This window comes from Aquarana catesbeiana, linkage group LG02 (assembly GCF_042186555.1).
Source record: "Aquarana catesbeiana isolate 2022-GZ linkage group LG02, ASM4218655v1, whole genome shotgun sequence".
In the NCBI taxonomy this organism is placed as follows: domain Eukaryota; kingdom Metazoa; phylum Chordata; class Amphibia; order Anura; family Ranidae; genus Aquarana; species Aquarana catesbeiana.
In genome coordinates this window covers 711,110,377-711,134,295 of record NC_133325.1, presented here as the reverse complement: position 1 = coordinate 711,134,295, position 23,919 = coordinate 711,110,377, and the positions used below count along the sequence as shown (strand labels likewise).

Here is a 23,919-nt window from a genome sequence, read left to right as displayed (position 1 = left end):
GTGTGCAATTACATGGAAATGCCATCTTTCATTCTATTCACCATGTTTCATCAATTAACAGGGGTTTGCATTTTTTTTTTATGAATACTGTTACTGTTATGAATGTACAGTTTTCTAGTTTACCACTTACATACTTTAATCATGTACCCTAAACTTTTGTATTTATTAGGATAAGTTAAATTGTGTACATGGTATACAGTATACAGTAACTTAAAAAAAAAGATTTTTTTTTTTTTTTAAATCCACGGTGGTGCTAAAAAAACTGAATGGAACAGGGGCATGTGAAACACGCACTAAAAAGTGCACTTAAGGGTGTGCTTTGTCCACCCCCGAAGGGGTAGGACCTCTCCCTGATCCCCCCGGGGTGCAAGGCTCCTGACATGGACATAGAGTCCTCTACTTGTGGCCAGCCAAAGCCAACCACTGAGTACTAGGTCAAGGGCCTCTCATGAAGAGAGACCCCCAGGGGAGGAAGGAACCTGAGGGCCACACATCCTCCCCCTAGACATCAGGGCAAGCCCGGGGACTCACCCTCCATCGTAGTGAGAAAAAAAACAAACACAAGTGTGAAAGGTGACAAAATGTGAGTAGAAAATAAAAACAAAAACTGCCCTGAACTTAGCCAAAAGGCCCAGCCCTAAAAGGCGCAGTACAGAAAAAAGTATTTGGTGCTGTGACCATGTGCTGCCTCGCACTGTGGGGTCCCACAAGCAACTGTTACTAAGAGCACCCCTTTGACCACTCCAAGGGGGAACAGACAAGGTAGATCCACTCAAATCAGGAGGAACTAGGCCCATCCAGTTTTCCTGGGAGAATTACTCCTGTGCCTCAACAGCCTGTGGGCGCCCCAGTGACTGTTACAGTCAGTATTAGCATTCAGAGCCCTCATCATACCAGCAGGGACACTACATAGCCAGCCATCCCAGCTCTTGGTTAAGCCAGAATGATGGCATAGCACCCCTACTGGACACTGATAAGAACAGATACTACACTTCATCTTAGCCAAAAAGGCAGAGAAGCGATATGTCTTTATGAAAAAAATCTTATCTCTTCAGGAAAGCCTATCACTCCTCCAACTACTTAACTTTTATCACTTCCATCAGCTCATCCTCCCGGTTATACCATTTTGTACCACTTGCCCCACCCTATTAGATTATAAGCTCTTATAAGCAGGGCCCTCTTAACCCTTTTGTATTTTATTGCATTGTAACGGTACTGTCTCCCTTTATATTGTAAAGCGCTGTGCAAACTATTGACGCTACATAAATCCTGTATAGTAATAATAATAATTATGATTATTAAACTTGTCACTAAGGCAGTCAGCCTGATTTTAGGAATACCTGTTGAAAACTGATAAACATTTGTGAAATGTACACATTTATGTTTTATAGCATGTCAGCTAGATATGTATTCTACTAAAAAATTCACCAACTTGTATTGGCTTAGTTTCTAACTCCTGGGGTGGACACCCGTGGGTTGATTTGCAAGTAATGCAAGCAATTTTGTTGACAGCGGGGAGAGGATTGGGGAGCGTCGATGTTTATTAAGTTGTCATAATCATTGCTTCTGACTGTTACTATTGCACAGAGATTTTGTAACTTTTTGGGAAAAAAACATCTATCGAATATGTCAATCATCAGCTTTTATATTTTCAATAAAGAAAAGTGAACAAATGTTTCATCATTGAAGTACCAAGACTGGCTGTCAGCTGGATAGTATTTTGTGTTGACTTTTGGCAGCTTGAAATGCAATTAGGATTGACAATATACAGCCTTGGCCAAAAGTTTTGAGAATGACACAAATATTAATTTTGACAATGATTGCTTCCTCAGTTTTTAGGATGGAAATTTTCATATACTCCAGAACGTTATGAAGAGTAATCAGATGAATTGCAATTAATTGCAAAGTCCCTCTTTGCCAGAAAAATTAACTTAATCCCAAAAACATTTCCACTGCATTTGTGAAGAAGACTTCAGAGCGCCCAAGAAAGTCTAGCAAGCGCCAGGACCATCTCCTACAGTTGATTCAGCTGTGGGATTGTAGCACCACCAGTGCAGAGCTTGGTTTTACTCACACGTTTGCCTAAGATCACAGATATGACCAAAGAATGGTACAAAAACATCCTCCAAGAGCAACTTCTCCTAACCATCCAAGAACACTGGTGAGGAACAATGCCTTTTCCAGCATGATGGAGCACCTTGCCATAAGGCAAAAGTGATAACTAAGTGGTGTCTAATCACAGTGGGAGTGTGCCCCAGACCCGGAAGAGCAGAATCACGTACAGATACGTGATTCTGCCTGTAGGAGCCACCACCCTGCAGTATATGTACGTGGGGCGGTCGGCAAGCGGTTAAATAAGTTTCTTCTCAATATATGTTTAGGAAAATGGACATTTTTCAAAGGACACGTGGACAAGCTTAAAGAGGAGTTCCAACAACATTTTTTTTTTTAAATCCATCTATTATAAGCATACTATTATAATGTGAGACACATTACTCTTCTATATTACGCTGCTATAGTTTGTATTTTATATAAAATCTAACCTTATATTTCTTCTTCTTGTGCGTTCCCATCTTGCTTGTGGGCAGGGGAAGCCCACAAGGATGATCTTCCGGGATATAGTGCTGCTGAATAACCAGCATGCACCTCCCGTTCTTGCGCATGCGCATTATGCACACATCGCAGCGGTGGAAACTTCTCTGGTTGCCATAACAATGGTCGTCGTCGTCGGAAGTGCCTGACCCATTGTTATGGCAACCTAGCCATTGGCGCTGCCCACTGACTCCTGGGAAAAGATGACACACATCTCCCAGGACAGGCGCCGAGGGAAGTGACATCAAGCGTCGCAGAGTGGAAGTGGCAGATTACAAGGGACCCCATAGCAACAGCCCTAAATGAGTGAGTAAAAAAAAAAATTCTTCCAAATGATGTTGCTGATGGATATTACTGTTGATTTCTGTAAAGTTCTTTTTTATGGATGGAACTCGGCTTTAATGATAAATAAGTAAAATGCAAAACTCATAGCAACTAATAAGAGATCATTGCATGAAGCACTTTAAATCTGATTGACTCCATCAATTTTCATATTTCTTCAGCTCTTCATTAGCCTTATTATTACTGAATCAGCATATAGTACTAATATCAATACATTCAGAAGGTTTCTACAATTTTTCTTGTACAGTACATGTAGCTATTGCCAACACTTTTGTGTTGGTTGTATATACATTGGGGAATTGGTTATAGCTTTTTTTTGTGTAGCTGGTATCCCATTAGGCAGAATTTATTTTATTTCCTGCCCTAGAGACAACAGGAAACAAGGAAATATCTCCAAAGCGAGAGGGAATCCCCTTTAAGATGACAATTGCAGGAACAGCCCTACCTACTGTCTTTACCTCTTGTACTGAGGATAACCATTTTGTTTTCTAGTGACAGTGACCACCAAGATAAATAGAGGGTAACTATTCCCAGTGGGTACCCAGACAGCAATAACTATCTGACATTCCCTACACTATCCCAAACTAAAAACCTTTGGTTACATACACCCTAGGATGACAATGAAACATTGTGGCCCATTCAACTAATAGAATACTTAGCTCTGTATCAGGCAAGCATTTTTTTCCTGATAACTTACTACTGAGCGGTAATACATTTACTTTGAAAATAGAAATAGAATTATTTTCACTGTGTAATTGCAACAGGATGGAATTTTCTTTTCAGGCAGTAAGCTGGCAGTGAAATGTCAGAATGTAAATAGGTGTCATTCATTTTGCAATTAGTCACAATAAAAAGGACATATTTTTTAGAATATAAAGCCTTTCTAATATTGTTTATTCAAACCTGGAATTCCCTGTAGCTAAAAATTTTTATAACTCAGTGTGCAGGACATTACCATGCAGGCATTGCTACTTAAGAAATTGTAGCCCTTATTACTTTTACAAAAGAGTTTTCAAGCATAAATTATTATCATATATTTGTTGCTCAGTGTGGTAGTTTTTTTTTTCTCGAAAATGTAATTGTAGAGTCAGAAGCTCAAGTTATGGACAAACCACAGCAGCTAATATACAGAGACTGAAGACTTGAATGAGATCAGGCCCTTTAACTCCAAAGCAACATTAAAGCTTTGAAGTGACATTAAAGGTTCAGACATGTTATACATACCTGCTCTGTGCAATGGTTTTGCATAGAGCAGCCCTGATCCTCTTCTTCTCGGGTCCTCTGCTAGTGCTCCTGACTCCTCCTCTTCAACCAGTGCCCCCAATAGCAGGCTGCTCTGGGGGCACTGGTGCATGCTTGCTCCTGAGCCCTGATCTGTGCATAAATAGGACACACAGAGTCATGGCTTGGCCCCACCCGCCACTGGCTCACTGGCCAATGGTTCCCACTTCTGTCTCAGCCAATGAGGAATGAGAGACCTAGAAGAAGCTCAGCTCTCATGCACATCGCTGGATTGGGGTTGCGGGCTGCTGCACACAGAAGGTTTTCTCCCTTCATGAATAGAATGAATGAAGGTAAAAAACCTTGACCCTTTAAAAGCACTTTAAGGACTGACATAACATTAAAACCAATTTCCCATATTTATTGCACTTGCAGCCATGGAAAAGAATGTAAGAATAAATATGGTGGGGGACAGCTCTGGACTGAAGGTGTGTATTGCAGCAAAAGCCACTTTTGCATTTTCACAGATTCAAGTCCGCAAAAAAAAAAAAAAAATACTGGATTTCCACTTTAGGCCCTGTAAACTTCATGCTTAAGCAATTGGTAAATTTGAGAGTCAGGCAGCTGAATTAATCAAACTTGGACAAAATATATAAAAATAAAATTGTGCCACACTAAAATAAATGTCCTATTATGAAAAATTCAAAGGTGAATACAAATAAATACAAGTAAATATAACAATCTCATTAACAACGTGCATGTGATTATAAGATATTATTATTATTATTATTATTATTATTATTATACAGGATTTATATAGCGCCAACAGTTTACACAGCGCTTTACAACATTAGGGCTTAAAGGTCCAACACAAAAGGGGAGCATGTGCCCACAGAAGTGGTTGGTGGTGGAATGAACATTATTTCACTCTTATTTCTGTTCACACGTTGTTATTGTGTCGTTCTGTCACTGATGAAAAAAATAAACTGAATGGACTTAAAGCAGAACTACACTGCATCTGAGCACCACAAACCAAAAACACTATGTAATTAATTTTTATTATTCAAAGCAAACTCCCCCATACATCCATGTCTCCATGCTTTATTTTGCTGAGAAATAACACCCCCTAGTATTTCTGGCTGTGGACATTTTGAGTAAGGGAAGATGATTCATGTAGCATTATTGTTCTGAAATCCATCTACTTTTAGCTCAGGCATGCAGGCAGGAGGGCATGCTTGGCTGAGAAAACCCCTTATCCTGAAGACCCCTGGGATGTATGACATCATTAACCTAGGCCTGGCAGCCAGAAAGTAACTGATGAAATGTAAAAAAAAGTTTAAAACAAGTACATATGATATGCTTGCCTATCTATTTACTAATACTAGCAGCATAAGGATTAAAAATGGTCAATGTTGATTGAGAGAGTGAAATTCCACTTTAAAGAGTAACTCCACTTTCGTAGGAAAAAAAAAATAGCAAATAAAAAAAAGTAATATAGTATATACAATTGCGACTCAAGTCATTATGTAATTGAATGTTATTAAAAATTGCCTTTCCTTTTCAATCTGCAGCTCTATAATTTTCTGTAATATGGCTACCTGGAGGTGTTCTGTACACTGAATGTGTACAGAACTCCTCCCAGAAACATACTTTCCTGCTTGTGTGATTGGCTCACTGATTTTCCCAGAAGTCTGCACTAAGATGCAAGTCAGATTTCTGGCATCCCCTGCAACAAAAATGTCATTTTTGGTGAGATACTCAATAGGAAATCATAACTAAATGGGTGCAGACACTGCAGTTTTCTTTATTGGAGCCTTACAAGGGCAGCAGCTGATTTATAATTATGAAACTACTCCCATTAGATATACTTTCCACATGGATTCAGACAAACACACAGGGATTTCTTCAGAATAACAAAAGGTAGGAATCTGCAACTAAGTTTGGTAAAATCCTTGTAATGTACAAAGACCACCGGGGGGGGGGGTTCTAAACAAAAGTGGAGTTACTCTTTAACTGCTTTGCCGACCGCCGGCTGTCATATGATGGCCAGGCAGTGCATCTCTCGTTGCGGGAGGGCGTCATATGACGTCCTCCCATTTAAACAGGGAATGCACACGATAGTGCACTATCATCCCTGTTTCTTCGGTGGCGGCGCGTCACGGAGCATGGCTGTTGACCACGTGATCAGCCGTGACTTCATTACGGCCAATCACAGATGGTTCCACCCAAGTGTGCATGGCGCATGCGCGCGATCGCAAGCTCGCTGAGCGTGCACGTCATGGCGCTGTGTTCCCGGGAACACTGCTTGTCACCGATGCTGGTTTCACAGCCGATCGCTAAATGTCAACAAACCGCGGTAACTAGCTGTTACTGGGTTCTCCTCCTCACACACCGATCGTGTGTGAGAAGGAGATTGCAGTAACATCTCGTTACCGCTTAAAGTGTACACCAATCACACTGATTGCCCCCCCAATAAAGAGGACCTGTCATCACCCATCATAGTACCTGTCACCCCCCATCAAAGTCTAGTCTATCAGAGTACCCGAGTACCTGTCACAGTCCTTCTGAGTACCCGAGTACCTGTCACAGACCATCTGAGTACATGAGTACCTGTCACAGTCCATATGAGTACCCGAGTACCTGTCACAGTCCATATGAGTACCCGAGTACCTGACTACCTGTCACAGTCCATCTGAGTACCCAAGTACCTGTCACAGTCCATCTGAGTACCCGAGTACCTGTCACAGTTCATCTGAGTACGCGAGTACCTGAGTACCTGTCACAGTCCATCTGAATACCTGAGTACCTGTCACAGTCCATATGAGTACCTGAGTACCTGTCACAGTCCATATGAGTACCCAAGTACCTGTCACAGTCCATATGAGTACCTGAGTACCTGTCACCGCCCTTCAGAGTACCCGAATACCAGTCACTAGGCTATCAGAGTACCCGAGTACCTGACACCAGGCCATCAGAGTACACGAGTACCTGTCACCAGGCCATCAGAGTACCTGAGTACCTGTCACCAGGCCATCAGAGTACCCAAGTACCTATCTGCAGCCTATGAGAGTACCCGAGTACCTATTTGCAGCCCATGCCTTATAGAATATACATTGGGGTGTTAGCTTTCCAAAATGGGGTCATTTTGTGGGTAATTCCACTGTCCTGGTGCTCCAGGACCTTCAAAAGTGTGATAGTGTAATGAGATGTGTAATTTATGTTCCTAAAACACCTGAAGGTACTACTTCAATGTTGGTCCTCTGTATGTGGCCAGGCTATGTAAAAGTCTCACACATGTGGTATCGCCATACTCAGGAAGAGTAGCAGAATGTATTTTGGGGTGTAATTTTTGCTATATACATGCTATGCATTAGAAATATCTTATAAATGGACAACTTTGTGTAAAAAAAAACATGCATATTCATTTTTTTTCCACATTTTCCAAAAACTTCTGGAAAAAAATGAACCGTTCAAAAGACTCATTATGCCTCATAAATTATATGTTGGGGTGTTTGCTTTCCAAAATGGGGTCATTTTGTGGGCAATTCCATTGTCATGGTGCTCCAGGGCCCTCAGAAGTGTAATAGGTGGTTGAGAAATGAGATATGTCATTTATGCTCGTAGAACGCCTGAAGGTGCTACTTCAATGTTGGTCCTCTGTATGTGGCCAGGCTGTGTAAAAGTCTCACACATCAATGTTGGTCCTCTGTATGTGGCCAGACTGTGTAAAAGTCTCACACATGTGGTATTGCCATACTCGGGAAGAGTAGCAGAATGTATTTTGGGGTGTAATTTGTTGTATGCATATGCTGTGTAATAGCCTGATAATATGACAATTTTGTACAAAAAAATAAAAATAAAAAAATCTTAATTTTGCAAAGAATTGTGGGAAAAAATTACAACTTAAAAAAACTCACCATGCTACTTACTTAATACCTTGGATGTTTACTTTCTAAAAAGGGGTCATTTGGGGGATATTTGTATTTTTCTGAGTTGTTAGTGTCTCAAGAAATGAGATTCACCTGATGTACTGAAGGCCTGATCAGATGCGATCAATTTTCAGAGATTGACACCATAGTTTGTAGACTCTATAACTTTCACAAAGACCAAATAATATACACTAATTTGAGTTATTTTTACCAAAGATATGTAGCAGTAAAATTTTGGCCAAAATTTATGAGGAAAAATTTTATGACAGAAACAAAGAAAAAGGCATTTTTTTTTCACAAAATGTAAGATGCAAGTTTTTTTTCTATTTATAGCACAAAAAATAAAAAAAAACACTAGTGATTAAATACCACCAAAAGAAAGCTCTATTTGTGTGCAAAAAAGGACGCAAGTTTCATATGGGTACAGTGTTGCATGACTGAGTAATTGTCATTCAAACTGTGAGAGCGCTGAAAGCTGAAAATTGGTCTGGGCAGGAAGGGGGTGTAAGTGCACTGTATTGAGGTGGTTAAGTTATTAAAGGTCTGAATTGCAGAGTTCCTTTCAGTACAAGCTCTACTTAAGGATTGAACCTTTTGCTTTAGGGTAGTCAGCACAAGGAAACTCCCATGTATTAGCTCAGGAAGAAGAAAAGTATAGACATAGTGCTTTCTATTTGACTAAAATTAGGCAAAGTTTACTTTAAAAAAACTCACATTAAAATCGACACAAACCGCTCTTCAATGTGCAAACGTGGGAGCAGAGATATCCTTTACAGCAGGGGTCAGCAACCTTTTTCCACTTAAGGGCCAGATTCAATGTACAGTGTATGAATGCATGGAGGGCCGCATTCACCTGCTAATAAATGAAGATAATAATCTGGACACCTTTACATTACACAGCCCCGCACCTCTGGACCCATTTACATTGCACAGCCCCCTCTACCTCTGGACCCCTTTACATTACACAGGCTCCTCCACCTCTGGACCTCTTTACATTACACAGCCCCCGTACCTCTGGAGACCTTTACATTACACAGCCCCCCTGCACATCACACAGCCCCCCCTACACAGCCCCCTGCATATTACACAGCCCCTCGCAATGTCATGCTTTAAAATTGCGCACACTCGTGGAATAGTGACAAACTACGGTACTTAAAAATCTCCATAGGCAACAATTTAAAAATGTCTACAGGTTACCAGTTTAGATTTACAGAAGAGGTCTTGTGCTAGAATTATTGCTCTTGCTCTAATGATCATGACAATACCTCACATGTGTAGTTTGAACACTTTTTACATTTGTGGTCGCGACTTACATATGCGTTTGCTTCTGCGCACAAGCACAGATCGATGGGGTGGTTTACTTTTTTTCTTTTTTCTTTATTTTATTTCTTTTTTTTTTTTTTTACACTGTCCCTTTAAAAATCACTTTTATTGCCTTTAGAAGGAGTGTAAACATCCCTTGTGACAGTAATAGGCAGTGACAGGCACTCTTTATGGAGGGATCTGGGATCTATAAAACCCAAAATCCCTCCTTTGCACCTAAAAGCCTTCAAAATGCCAAGTTTGGCTGTTTTGAATACTGTCACTTTTTTTACATTTGGCGCCTTTAAGTCTTCTGTAAACCGGAAGTGACGTCATAACATCGCTTCCAGGTTACTAGATTCGAGACCCGATTCCGATTTTGTTCAGGTCCCCGGCCAGTGGCTAATGTGTGGGCTGGGAGCTCGGGCCCCCCGGTGGGACAGGGAGGCCCAGGTGAGCCGCGGAAGGCGGCAGGAGGGGGGTAAGCTCCTTCTGCTGCTTGGGAGCAGCTTCTTAGCCACATCGGTTGTTGTCCCAAGGAAGCCAACCGGGGTAAACTGTCTGCGGCCCAGGTGTATGTGAATTCATCACATGCACTGACGGGCCGGACATTTAGTGGTGGCGGCCAGATGTGGCCCGCGGGCCATACATTGCTGACCCCTGCTTTACAGGGTGCTGCTCAAAGCAGCCGGTGCTCAGAATCAAATCATTGAAGCCAGGCTGCTGCTCAAGTGACCTTTTTCCACTCTCTCTCCACCGCAAACACTGACAGATCTCAGCGCTCCGCTCTACATGTTACTTCGTCAACTTCATCAGGAATGAAATTTGGACAAAATCTAAGCAAGTTTGGACAAAATCTGGACAGGTTTGGACAAAAGCTGAGTGCAGCCCTGCTTCCTCAGGCCTTCTCAGCCTCCCTGTTGGTTCTTAACCTCCCTGGCGGTATGATTATTTCGGATTTTAGGTGCTGAAAGCGGTACAATTATTTTGCATGGAAATTTGGCGTTTTATATTGTAGGTCTGTAAATCTTAACAATAACACACTTAAATCTGTCCAAACCAGAGTCTAGTAGATATCCCGGGTATGATAAAGTTTGAAACACAAAAACATAAATTATAATATAATAAATAAAAATAAATAATTAAAAAAAATAAAAAAAAATAGTAATAAAATAAATTTCCCCACAATTCACTATCGCTCAATTCTGCAAGTGTTCTAATTTACTATCGCTGTTTTCTAGCTGGTCTAAAGCCACTTTTGACGTAAAGGGACACTTTTTGGTTGCTATGGACAATCTCCAGTTTCCAGGCAGAAAGAACAGTGTATATCATGTAAAACTGCATGCAGGGCATGGGCCAGAGCACTGGGGACAAAAGGGATGTGAAATCATTTCATACAGTACTGTAATCTGTAAGATTACAGTACTGTATGTGTTATGATTTTGACATTTTTTGAATTTGCCGCCAGGCTCCGCCCCCGTGCGTCGCGCCGCTCGCAGGGAACGGAGCCTGGCACGGAGAGGCTTCGGAGGAGGACGGAGCCCTCGGACACTGCGGGGGACATCGCAGGATCCCGGGGACAAGGTAAGTAACGCCGCCCCAGGATCCTGCAATGCGATCCCGAGTGTGGCTCGGGGTTACCGCTAATGGTACTGAATTTTAACCCCGAGCCACACTCGGGAAAACCGCCAGGGAGGCTACAGCTGTGTTCTGCCTGGTGAAAAAAAATGAAACATCAGCAGCTACAAACACTGTAGCTGCTGACTTTTAATATATGGACACCTGTCCAGGGAGCGTGCGATGTCGGTACCCCAACCATTTGTTGTAAGGGAAACCGGCAGTGAAGCCTTTCGGCTTCACAGCCAGTTTCTCTACTGCGCATGTGCGAAGCGAGCTGTGCATTCTAACTGGCCTGGTGGTGGTGGAAGGAGGAGGGGGCCTAACTTCCAAGGGAGGACGCAGCAGTGCTATCTCTTGGACATGGGGAAAGGTACCTGTCAAAAACAAATGTGTCACCGGAGGGGGGGGGGGGGGAGCAGATAAGCGGAGGCTCCACTTTTGGTTGGGACTCCGCTTTAAATATGATGGGTTGCCTCACTGCCCAATAGAAAGTGGGAGGATGCTGGGCTAAGCTTATTTTATAAAGTATTAGCATAACCTCAGCTGCCTACATTTCTGTTCGAATGATTGTTTCGACATGCGGTTTTCACCAAAGGCAACTAATTTTTGTAATCCTTTGCTCACCTTGAACTGCTCAGGTTTGTTGCAAGTTTCCCCTAAAAGTCAAAAGCAACTAATCACACATACACACACCTATACACTCCAAATAATGGTTTATATGTAAAAATGAATATCTATCTTTTCCTTTTCATTGTCTTGTATTAAACAAGCTTCTTTCTCATAATCCTGGCTGGATGAAAGATCAATGAATATTATACAAGCGCAGAATTACCATCTCTAGTGAAGATATTGAATTTAAATAATTTGGAATTCATCCAGTTGTATCCTGTGGTTTTTCATCCGGTAGGCTGCATATTACATTCAGTCAGACAAAAGGTTGCTATTATGTAATAATGAATCCGTGGTTTTCGAGTGATAAAACCTGTAGGCAAGCTTTGTTTAATCCATGCTGCCTCTACACGCAATTGCGCCTTACATTTACGACTCCTATTGGTTAGTGGCATAACAAAAGCTTTTCTTCTTTGACAAAACTTTTCACAGTTGTCCAGATGGAATAAGATGATGCAAGTTTTGAAGTGGGTGAACACTTTAAAGAAAGATATATCACATTACGACAGGCTGCCGGGGTTCTTTTGTGCCCGTCAGTGCACGGATATCAAGATTAATTCCTTCGTTCCCATGTAACAGCTTGTGTTTATGGAAGTTGTTGTTAAAACATATTGTTTATTGTGAAAACAAGAGATGTCCATTAAGAGATATGCAATTGAAATATTAATGAGAATTTTCTGAATGTGCAACATTAATGATTGCTGCCTGTATACGCAGATTAAAATAAAGCCTGCTTTCTGGAAAGGTTATAGGAGTACACACTGTTTTTCCAATGCAGCCATAAATGATTAGAGAACAAATTGACCTATGAATATTTATCAAGTAGCGGGAATCCGTTAATTAAAGGCCATGTTTGGTTTTCATGTGTTGCTCTAAGCTATATATGGATTCATCTTTAAAAAATGGCATTCGTGTTAGCTAAATTTTCTAGTGTTGAAAAGAAAAGCTCAGCTCCTTCAATTCCTGGCTTTGATTTTAGAATGCGATTCTGTTTGAGCGTTCTAATTGCTTGAAATGTATTTTGTTTTATGCTTAATATAAAACAAATTTCATAGGCCGCATGCGCTGCCGTATACTGGCAGCAAGGTCTTATGTAAAACGTTGTCCATACCGCATTTCAACTCATGTGGACACATGTATAATTATAAAAAAAGATTCTACTTTAGCGCAACAGATCTCGAGATTAGATCAACCAAAATTGTGTAAATAAAAATATTTAAAAAATTCACACCAGCTGTGATGATAACTGCAAAACCCAATAGTGAACATAATCGTACATCGCGCTAGAGTATCATTTGCTACTACAATCTGGAATTCAAAGTAAACCACGCAAATAGGTTTACAAGTCCCATAAAGTGATAAAGTGCTTGTCCTTAAATCTTTAAAATAGACAGGTGCTCAGTTCAAGTGCCCCACATTAGACATGTGCACTGCCAAAAAAGTGTTTGTTTTCATTTTCGTTTCATTCGTTTTTTGTTTTGTTTTTTCGGGTCATTCGTTACGATCAAAATTTGTTATTTCGAATGAATTTGTAAATTCGAAAATTCAAAAATTTGTAAATTTGATCACTCAGAAATTCAGAATCCTGAAAGTCAGAAATTCAGAAAATGCAAAAAATCCGAACATTTGAAAATAAGAAAGAAAATCCAAAAATTTGAAAGAAGGAAAATCCGAAAATAAGAATGAAAATCCGAAAATTAGAAAATCTGAAAACTTGAAAATCCAAAATAATAACTAACTAACTAACTAATAATAACTTTATATTAAATTATAGGTAATGGAATTTCCTTTAAAATTTGTCTGTTAGTGAACGTAACAAATACGAATTTATTCGAAGTTACGAATTATCCGAAAAAATGAATGCCCATCTAAACGATTGAAACGTAAGGAATTAATAATAATAAATAATAATAATAAAACATTTGTATTATTATTATTATTATTATTAATATTATTATTTATTATTATTTATTTGTTATGTTCCATTCGTTTAGATGTGTATTCATTACGTTCACTAATCCAATACCTATTATTTAAATGTTAGTAATAGTTATTATTAGTTAGTTATTATTTCAGATTTTCGAATTTTCAGGTTTTCTGATTCTCGTATTTTAGTTCTTATTTTAATATTTTCATTTATTTTTATTTTAATATTTTTGTTCTTATTTTTGTTCTTTTGAATTTTTGGATTTTCGTTTTTATTTTTGGATTTTCAAATTTTCTGAATTTCCGAATTTCCAATTTTCAAAAAATTTGTTAAATGGGTTTTCGTTAATTCGAATATTTCCGAACGAACATATTTGTTGAATTTCGGCAAAAAACTAATTTGGTACAAAACAAATTGCACATGTCTACCCCACATGAATGTGCACTCACCCCGAATATGGACCAACTATCTCTAGTATGGTCACTTGATCCTGTGGGGAAACTACCCCTGGGTGTGTTCTGGATGGCTGACTCTCTCAAAGGGTTAATCACAAGGCCTCCTATTGCTATTGGGATTTCTTTTATTGGTAGGGAAACCACCCCTATATAGGATCCTCTAAGGCAAAAAAACACCTTCGCTGGATGGGTCATCAGATGGTATTATGCAGGAAAAAAACACAACGGGCAATTCCACATAGCGTAAAACCATAGATTTATTAACATAGATAAGAAACAAAGGTAAAAAACACATTTTATGATGCCTAATGCCTGCCATCTGGCGTGTACAGCATGGTTTTTGTGTAATTTTCTCCCGGCAGCCAGCATGTAATTTATGCTGCAATATACAGCTCAGCTAGATTCCTGGGCTTCTCGTGGGCGTAAGTGACATGGTGGGGACGCGATCAAGCCTTGATTCCTTTCAGCCAATCAGAAAGGGCCATCATCAGGGAGCTCTAATTCTGCCATTTTGGAAGTGGTATTTATATGCCCTTTGACATATAAATCACATCACCATCTAGAACATTACCCAGGTCTGGGCTCCTAGCATCCCTGTCACCTTGCAGGTAGATGTGCTTTTACTGGTTCCCGTGTTGCCAAGAGGAAGAGCCGGTAGATCACAGCAATTCTTAGGGAAGTTGGAGAGAATAGACGTATACAGTAAACTTCAAATGATGAGAGGGAAAAAGAGGGAGGAGAGTAAATAACCTGGAAGGTGCTCTGGGGGATAGGAGGAATCCCTCTCCACCTCCCTTGCGTCCATTAGGCCTAGGGGAGTGAGTCCAGTGACTAGGAGAGTGAGTCCAGTGTCCAGATAATAAAATATATGGGACACTTTATTGTATGAGTGATCCAAAGCTCACCATGTGATCTTCCAAACTATGAGAAGGATAGTAAGTCCAGTAAAAGCCCTCTCGCCAGCCTCTCTTCTCTTTAGGGTCCTCTGGGAACTGTAGTGTAAAAGGTTCATTGGCCCTATTCTATGGCTCGTGTCTTGAACAACTACTTCAATAATTCTCAGCGCCCTGCATAGAAATCTATAGGCTTCCTGGTTATAGCACTCCCCCTGCTGGCTGGAGGAGTTAGTGTGGCATGGCATCCAATATCTTAGTAGAGGGTGAAGCAACAAAGGGCAATGTCTCCTTCTCCTTGTTACTGAAGCCTGCACCTGGCTACATTTACGCATTTACATATACACGCACATTTATCCTTTATTCACAATACAAAGCCATACAGAGCCATTCAGACCTATCCTTCTCATAGTTTGGAAGATCACATGGTGAGCTTTGGATCACTCATACAATAAAGTGTCCCATATATTTTATTATCTGGACACTGGACACACTCCCCTAGTCACTGGACTCACTCCCCTAGGCCTAATGGACGCAAGGGAGGTGGAGAGGGATTCCTCCTATCCCCCAGAGCACCTTCCAGGTTATTTACTCTCCTCCCTCTTTTTCCCTCTCATCATTTGAAGTTTACTGTATACGTCTATTCTCTCCAACTTCCCTAAGAATTGCTGTGATCTACCGGCCCCCTGGACCATTATCGAATTTCCTTAATGAGTTTTCTGCCTGACTGCCCTACTGTCTCTCTTTGGAAATTCCCACAATCCTTCTCGGTGATTTCAACATCCCTGCTAATACAAACACTCCTGCTACTTCTAAACTTCTTAGTCTAACCTCTTCATTTGACCTGAAGCAATGGGTACAGGCTTCTACTCACTTTGATGGCAACACCCTTGACCTTGTATTCTCCTACCTATGCACTCCATGCAACTTCTCAAACAATCCTTTTCCTTTCTCCAACCACCACCTTATTAGTTTCTCTCTCCCCCTGTCTTCCAACATCTTTCCCTCCAATCGCCTAACCATCACCCGTAGAAACTTTTGCAACTTCAACTCCTCTCTCCTCTATTCTGCTACTGACCACCTCTATGACAAAATCTCTCCCCTGTCCTGCCCCAACCAAGCCACGTCCATCTACAATAAGTCCCCGTCCTCCACCCTGGACAAGCTCGCTCCCCTCACTACACGCAGAATCAGGCCTCGAGCCCTACAACCCTGGCAAACAGATAACACTGAAATTCTCAAAAAACGTAGTCGCACTCTTGAGCGTCTGTGGCACAAGACTAAGTCTCTCAAAGACTTCAACCAATACAAATCTGACCTCCAAAAATACTATTCTTCCCTCCACACTGCCAAGCAAACCTATTTTTCAACTCTCAATAACAACTTCACATAACACTCCCCTCATTCAAATCTGCTACTACAGATGAAGTTGCTAAATTCCTTTCTATCGCCCACCTAACCACCTGTCCGCTGGACCCTATTCCCTCTCAAATGCTACGGTCGCCCTCCGACTCCATCCTACACTCTCTAACCCACATCTTCAATCTTTCCCTCACCTCTGGCATTTTCCCCAATGCTCTAAAAGATGCACTGGTCACCCCCATACTTAAAAAGCCATCCTTGGACCCTTCCAATCTTAACAACCTACGCCCTATCTCCTTGCTCCCCTTTTCCTCTAAACTCCTTGAACGCGTGGTTTACAACCAACTGAGTGACCACCTCATTAAGAACAACCTTCTTGATCCCCTTCAATCTGGATTTCGCCTTCAACACTCCACAGAAACTGCTCTTTTAAAACTCACAAATGACCTACTAACTGCAAAAACCAACGGACACTATTCTGTACTCCTACTTCTGCATCTTTCAGCTGCCTTTGACACGGTTGATCACCCCCTCCTCAAAAAAACTTTACTCCCTCGGTCTCCGTGACTGTGCTCTTCAGTGGCTCTCATCCTACCTATCCCAACGCACCTTCGGTGTGTCACTTACAATTCTATTTCCTCCACTCCTCTTCCCTTCTCCGTCGGGGTCCCCCAAGGTTCTGTTCTTGGACCTCTTTTATTTTCAATCTACACCTCTTCCCTGGGTCAGCTGATAGCCTCTCATGGCTTTCAATATCATTTCTACGCTGATGACACACAAATCTATCTCTCCACCCCTCAACTCACTCCATCAGTCTCCTCACTAACTTATTAACCGACATATCTGTATGGATGTCACACCACTTCTTCAAACGTAACTTGTCCAAAACCGAGCGTATAATATTTCCTCCCCCTGACTTATCTGTCAAGAGCAATGGCACAACCATCCACCCATCCCCACATGTCAGGGTGCTAGGTGTTATCCTGGATTATGAACACTCCTTTCGACCCCACATCCAAAGCTCTTTCCAAAGCTTGCCGCCTCAACCTCCGCAACATCTCTAAACTATGTCCCTTTCTGACCAATGAAACCACAAAGCTCCTGATTCACTTCCTGGTTATCTCTCGCCTCGACTACTGCAACTCCCTCCTCATTGGCTTACCTTTAAATAGACTATCCCCCCTTCAGTCCATCATGAATGCTGCTGCCAGACTCATCCACCTTACAAACCGCTCAGTGTCTGCTACCCCTCTCTGCCAATCCCTCCATTGGCTGCCACTCGCCCAACAAATTCAATTCAAAATACTAACAATAAGTTATAAAGCCATCCACAACTGTGCCCCCAGCTACATCACTAGCCTAATCTCAAAATACCAACCTAATCGCCCTCTCCGTTCCTCCCGCTCTTTAGCTCCCTCATCACCTCCTCCCATATCCGCCTCCAGGACCTCTCCCGAGCCTTGCCTATCCTCTGGAATTCCCTACCCCAATTGTCAGACTGTCTCCAAATGTATCCACTTTTAGGCGATCCCTGAAAACTTTCCTCTTCAGAGAAGCCTATCCTGCCTCCATCTAACAACTGCACTATTTTCTCCATTAGCTCATCCCCCACAACTATCACCCTTTTGTATAACTTGACCCTCCCTCCTAGATTGTAAGATCTAACGAGCAGGGCTCTCTGATTCCTCGAGTATTGAATTGTATTATAATTGTACTGTCTGTCCTAATGTTGTAAAGCACTGCGTAAACTGTCGGCGCTATATAAATCCTCTATAATAATAATAAGAATAATAATCTTTGTTTTGTGTTATTTTTCTGTATCATGCCTTTACTCCTTCCTGTGGAATCCACATGGGGATTTGTGAACATCTTTCTTCCAATAATTTACTCATGTTACACAAGTGTAGTCATATAGGCAAGACTGCCTAGAAGCAGTATACCAAAATAGGAGCAGATTATATTAGTTACCAGAGCCCAGGGGAATAAAATAATGGAACTGTGAAAGCATTGCCAAGAGGGTAGACAGACTTTTATTTTTTCGGGCTTAGGGGGAATTCAGATCCCTAAGCAAATACACCTTTAAGAACTCAAGGACAAATGTATTTACTGAAAGTTTTTATTAAATTCAATTTGCACTTTCTTCACACATTATTAACTGAGTTTTGTGCTCTATAATTGTCAAGAGTAATTGCCTGTGAGAGTGATCCATCAAAGTAAACTGTACAGCTTGCTGTACAATGTAATGGCTGATAAGACATTTATTGCATGCATTAAGTTTTTTCCTTGAATCAAATAAAATGGAAAGTTCAACAATAAAGCATGTTTTATTATGCACTGATTTCCACATGTTTTAATTAGTTCAAATGACAAACACACACAAAATAAGTATGTTTTTAGGCTAAAAAAGAATTCTATTAAAGGTCCACTATCCTAAAACTAATCAGCGAGTCAACCCCATGTAGAGTGTCACTGGGGAAGATATCAGAGTACAGATATCCACTAATCTGACTTAGATTCATTAACCGCTTCAGCCCCCGAAGATTTGGCTGCTGAATGACCGGGCCATTTTTTGCGATTCGGCACTGCGTCGCTTTAACTGACAATTGCGCGGTCGTGCGTCATTGCACCCAAACAAAATTGACAGACTTTTTTCCAACAAATAGAGCTTTCTTTTGGTGGTATTTGATCATCTCTGCAGTTTTTATTTTTTGCGCTATAAACAAAAAAAAGCGACAATTTAAAGAAAAACACAATATTTTGTACTTTTTGCTATAATAAATATCCCCACTTTTAAAAAAAAAAAAAAGCAAATTTTTTCTCAGTTTAGGCCGATATGTATTCTTCTACAAATTTTTGGTAATAAAAATTACAATAAGCGTATATTGATTGGTTTGCACAAAAGTTATAGCGTCTACAAAATAGGGGATAGATTTAGAGCATTTTTATTATAATTTTTTTTTTTTACTAGTAATGACGGCGATCTGCGATTTTTATCAGGACTGCGACATTATGGCGGACACATTGGACACTTTTTTGGGACCATTGGCATTTATACAGCAATCAGTGCTATAAAAATTCACTAATTACTGTATAAATGTCACTGGCAGGGAAGAGGTTAACACTAGGGGGTGATCAAGGGGTTAACTGTGTTCCCAGTGTGTGTTTCTAACCATGGGGAGAGGGGACTGACCTAGAGGAAATGACAGATCGTGGTTCCTAGCTATTAGGAACTCACAATTTATCTCTCCTCCCTGTTCTGCCTCTCGTGGTCATCGCGACCATTGGCCACGAGCATCAGCATCCCCGCAGTGCATCGGGCACGCACACGCGCCTGCTATCCTGCTTAAAGGAGCCGACGTATAGCTATCATGGCTCAGTGGATCGCACCGACTTGCCGCAGTATAATGACGGCGGCTGGTCGGCAAGCGGTTAAACAATAGAGGCCACTACTAAAGCTGGCTATAGATGGATCAACATCAGAACCAGATGAATTTTGATCTATTTATGGCTGTTCCTGCTAGAGAGAAGTCAATCTAATGCCCCGTACACACGATCGGACCTTCCGACAACAAAACCGTGGATTTTTGTTCGAAGGGTGTTGGCTCCAACTTGTCTTGCATACACACAGTCACACAAATGTTGGCCAACAATTACGAACGTAGTGACATACAAGACGTACGTGATATCTCCATTATGAACGCTAGTTTTACAAGACCGAGCACTTCTGGCTCGTACTTGATTCCAAGCATGCGTGGACTTTTGTGCGACGGACTTGTGTACACACGATCGGAAAGTCCAACATCAAATATTTGTTAGCGGAAAGTTTGAGAACCTGCTAGCCAACATTTTGAAACAACACTTTGAAACACTTTGAAACAATGAGTAAATAGATACCAAACATGTCATGCTTTAAAATTGCGCACACTTGTGTAATGGCGCCAAACTTCGGTACTTAAAAAATCTCCATAGGCAACGTTTTAAAAAATATTTACAGGTTACCTGTTTAGAGTTACAGAGGAGGTCTTGGGATAGAATTGTTGCTCTCACTCTAACGCTCGCAGTGATACCTCACATGTGCAGATTGAACGCCGTTTACATATGTGGGCACGAAGTACGCAAGCGTTCGCTTCTGCGTGCAAACACCCATAGATGGGGGCACTTAAAATTTGTTTTTGTTTTTTATTGTTTATTTTAATTGTATTTATTTTTTACACACAATTTTTTTTTGATCATTTTTATTCCTATTACAAGGAATGTAAAATCCCTTGTATAGGAATAGGGCATGACAGGTCCTCTTTATGGAAAGATCTGGTGTCAATAAGATCCCACATCTCTCCTCCAGGCTGGAAAGCCTGAGATAAAAAAAAAAAACGAAACGATCTCAGCTTTCCAGCCGGATACTCGGCAGTATTTACAACTGCCATGTTCACCGCCGGCAAAAGTTCACCATAGAGAATACTGTTGATCAGATGGTCCTCGGCAGTCTCTATGACTCTCGGAGACCCAGGCGAGACGTTACGACATCATGTCTGGCCTGGCAGTTGTAAATACTGTCGTGTACCCGTCTGGAAAGCCGAGATCGTTTTGTTTTGTTTTTTTTTAATCTCAGGCTTTCCAGCCTGGAGGAGAGATGTGGGGTCTTATTGATGCCAGATCTCTCCATAAAGAGAAGCTGTCTTGCTCTATTCCTATTACAAGGGATTTTTACATTCCTTGTAGTAGTAATAAAAACGATCAACAAAAAAAATTTAAAGGGACAGTGTAAAAATAAATTTTTTTAAATAAAATAAAATTAAACCAAAAAAAATTATAGTGCCCCCATCCCTGCATGCTCGCACGCAGAAGCGAATGCATGCATACATCGTGCCCACATATGTAAACGGAGTTCAATCCACACATATGAGGTATTGTCGCAAACGTTAGAGTGAGAGCAATAATTCTATCCCAAGACCTCCTCTGTAACTCTAAACAGATAACCTGTAAATATTTTTAAAGCGTTGCCTATGGAGATTTTTAAGTACTGATGTTTGGTGCCATTCCACGAGTGTGCAAAATTTTAAAGCATGACATGTTAGGTATCTATTTACTCGGCGTAACATCATCTTTCACATTATACAAAAATTGCTGCGCAAATATCATGTGACATAAAAAGTTGCAATGACTGCCATTTTATTCCCTAGGCTCTCTGCTAAAAGAATATATATATATAATTTTTAGGGGTTCCGAGTAATTTTCTAGCAACAAAAATATGATTTTTACATGAAGGAGCTGAGTGCCAGAATGGGCACGGATGGTAAGTGGTTAAGGGGGATGGGGTTGCATTTTGAGTCATTTCAGCCAACTTGTGGCAAAGTGTGCTGCTTCTTTAACTTTCTTTAATTACACAGTGCCTACTAACAATTTTAAAGAATACAACATCTCAGTTTTGATACATTTACAATGGGGGTTATTTACGAAAGACAAATCCACTTTGCACTGCAAGTGCACTTGGAAGTGCAGTCGCTCTAAATCTAAGGGGTAGATTTGAAATGAGGGGAAGCTCTGCTGATTTTATCATCCAATCATGTACAAGCTAAAATGCTGTTTTTTTATTTTCCTTGCATGTCCCCCTCGGATCTACGGCGACTTTACTTCAAAGTGCACTTGCAGTGCAAAGTGGATTTTCCTTTAGTAAATAACCCCCAATGTGTATGTTTCATTTTGCTTGGTGCCATTCTGCAAAGTTATAGCATATTTTCTACAACTTTGCCATATTTCATGATCTACATTCACCCTTGAGTATACTTATGCACCAATACCTGTCTCAAATGTTACGCACGTGTAAATGTCAGTTTATGAGATATTTTGTGTTGCTAAAAGGAATAGAAATAAGCAAAACCAGCACCATAAGATTTTCGGTTTTTTGGTTCACAATTACATACATTTATGGATTGTGACAAAAAAACTGCAGGATATTTTGTGGAGAACTTTTACCATAAAGTCCATAGGGGTGTTGTCAATGCAAAAATGCATTTAAAAAGTAGTGCCCAAGTGTGGGAAAGAAAATAATTTTTTTCCTAGTTCACCTTATAGCCTACAACATTCAAGACAGATAAAGTACCATTGTTGAAGTATTTCTTCTTTTTTGAACTTTTAAAGATTATTTGTAATTTACTACATAGGTGTCAACCTGTAGATTTGTCCCTGGGGTGTTGTCTATGCAAAAATACATTTAAAAAGTAGTACCCACGTGTGGGAATGAAAATTAATTTTTTAGCCCCTTTTTTCCTTGTCAAAAGAAGTTTATTGAGTATACAATGTTATAAAGATACATAAAGTAAGTTTACAAGGATCTATAAAGTAAGCTCATTGTTTTACAGTAGGGTTTATATAGGTAAATATCATGAAATTTCAAATATTAAACATTGGGTTCACGTAAACCTAAATTAAAGATATATATAATTTCCTTAGTTACTTTTGTAGGTATTTAAATGATTTATACCTACTATACATATTGTTTACAAGTAGAGTGTATATAGGTCAAATAAATTCTGATAATGAGCTTTAATCGTAAGGTGGAGAAAAGGAAAGAGAAAGAAGAAAAAGGGTTGAAAGGTAGAGGTATGGTCCACAAGGTTGTCCCGCTCGTCAGTTTATTATTCTTTTTAGTTCTCTTTGAAGCCTTAGAATGGGTGTCTCTGTAAGTCATTTAATCTGTTACCATGGCAACAGGACAGAGTCATTGAAATTTGACAGGAACTGTTGTTTTATCCAAGAATGTTAGCCCCTTTTTTGTAGTTCACCTTATGGCCTCTTGGTGCATGTGTTTTTTCTATTGTATTTCTTATAGAATTATAGTGACTGTAATCTGTCCACAAAAGTATCAACGGTGTACCTTATGCTACTTCATCACTAAATGCCGCTTTGTTTGTAAGTCTTTTTCTCATATCAGTATATAAGTGCCCAGGTCCTTACCATATTTTTGCCCCCCAGCTATTAAAAACTCCCCCCGGTCAGGCAACTTTTGGCCCAGGGGGGAAGTACAACCGAGAGGCCCATGGTACACCTACACTGCCCCCTTCTGCTCTATCTCTTCCCTGCCTCCTCCTCACCCCCATTCCAGGCTGAAGCTCCACTCCAGGTATTCTCTGCTCACCGGGCAGCTCAGTCAGTGCTGGCCAGGGGTTCTAGGAAAGTTTCCGGTGGGGCACGGGGCCAGTCTCTGCTTGTACACGCCATATACTATCCAAGCCAGGGAGCACCCTGGGCTCTTTCCTCGTCCTCATCCCACACTCAGTAGGACACTGGCGGGGACTTTTTACTTTCACCAGGAAGCCTTTAGGCAGGGGCGTTTTAGGAAATCAGTGGGCCTGTGTGCAAGATAATAAGTTGGGTCTCATTGCTTAAAAAAAATGTATGCTGTGGCAAAGTGTGTTTAGTGTGCTGTGGCAAAGAGTGGGCATGGTTTACATTGTGCTAGGGGTATCACAAGGGTTGTAAATGACCTGGGGTACCTTTGGGCATTTAAAGCATAATAGTGGGCGTGGCCAAGTTGTGTTAACAGTGGGAGGGGCATAAAGGGATGTGGTTAAATAATACAAAAGTCTTAGCAACCAGAAACTGTTAAG

At 40.7% G+C, this 23,919-nt stretch overlaps 1 protein-coding gene and 1 pseudogene across 5 annotated transcripts in view; one reads left to right on the top strand and one right to left on the bottom strand.

Moving 5' to 3' along the window:
• Positions 1-23,919, top strand: part of EPHA6 (EPH receptor A6) — a 1,236,911-nt gene that overhangs the window by 513,649 nt on the left and 699,343 nt on the right. The window lies entirely within an intron of this gene.
• LOC141130850 (U2 spliceosomal RNA) lies at positions 850-1,023 on the bottom strand (annotated as a pseudogene).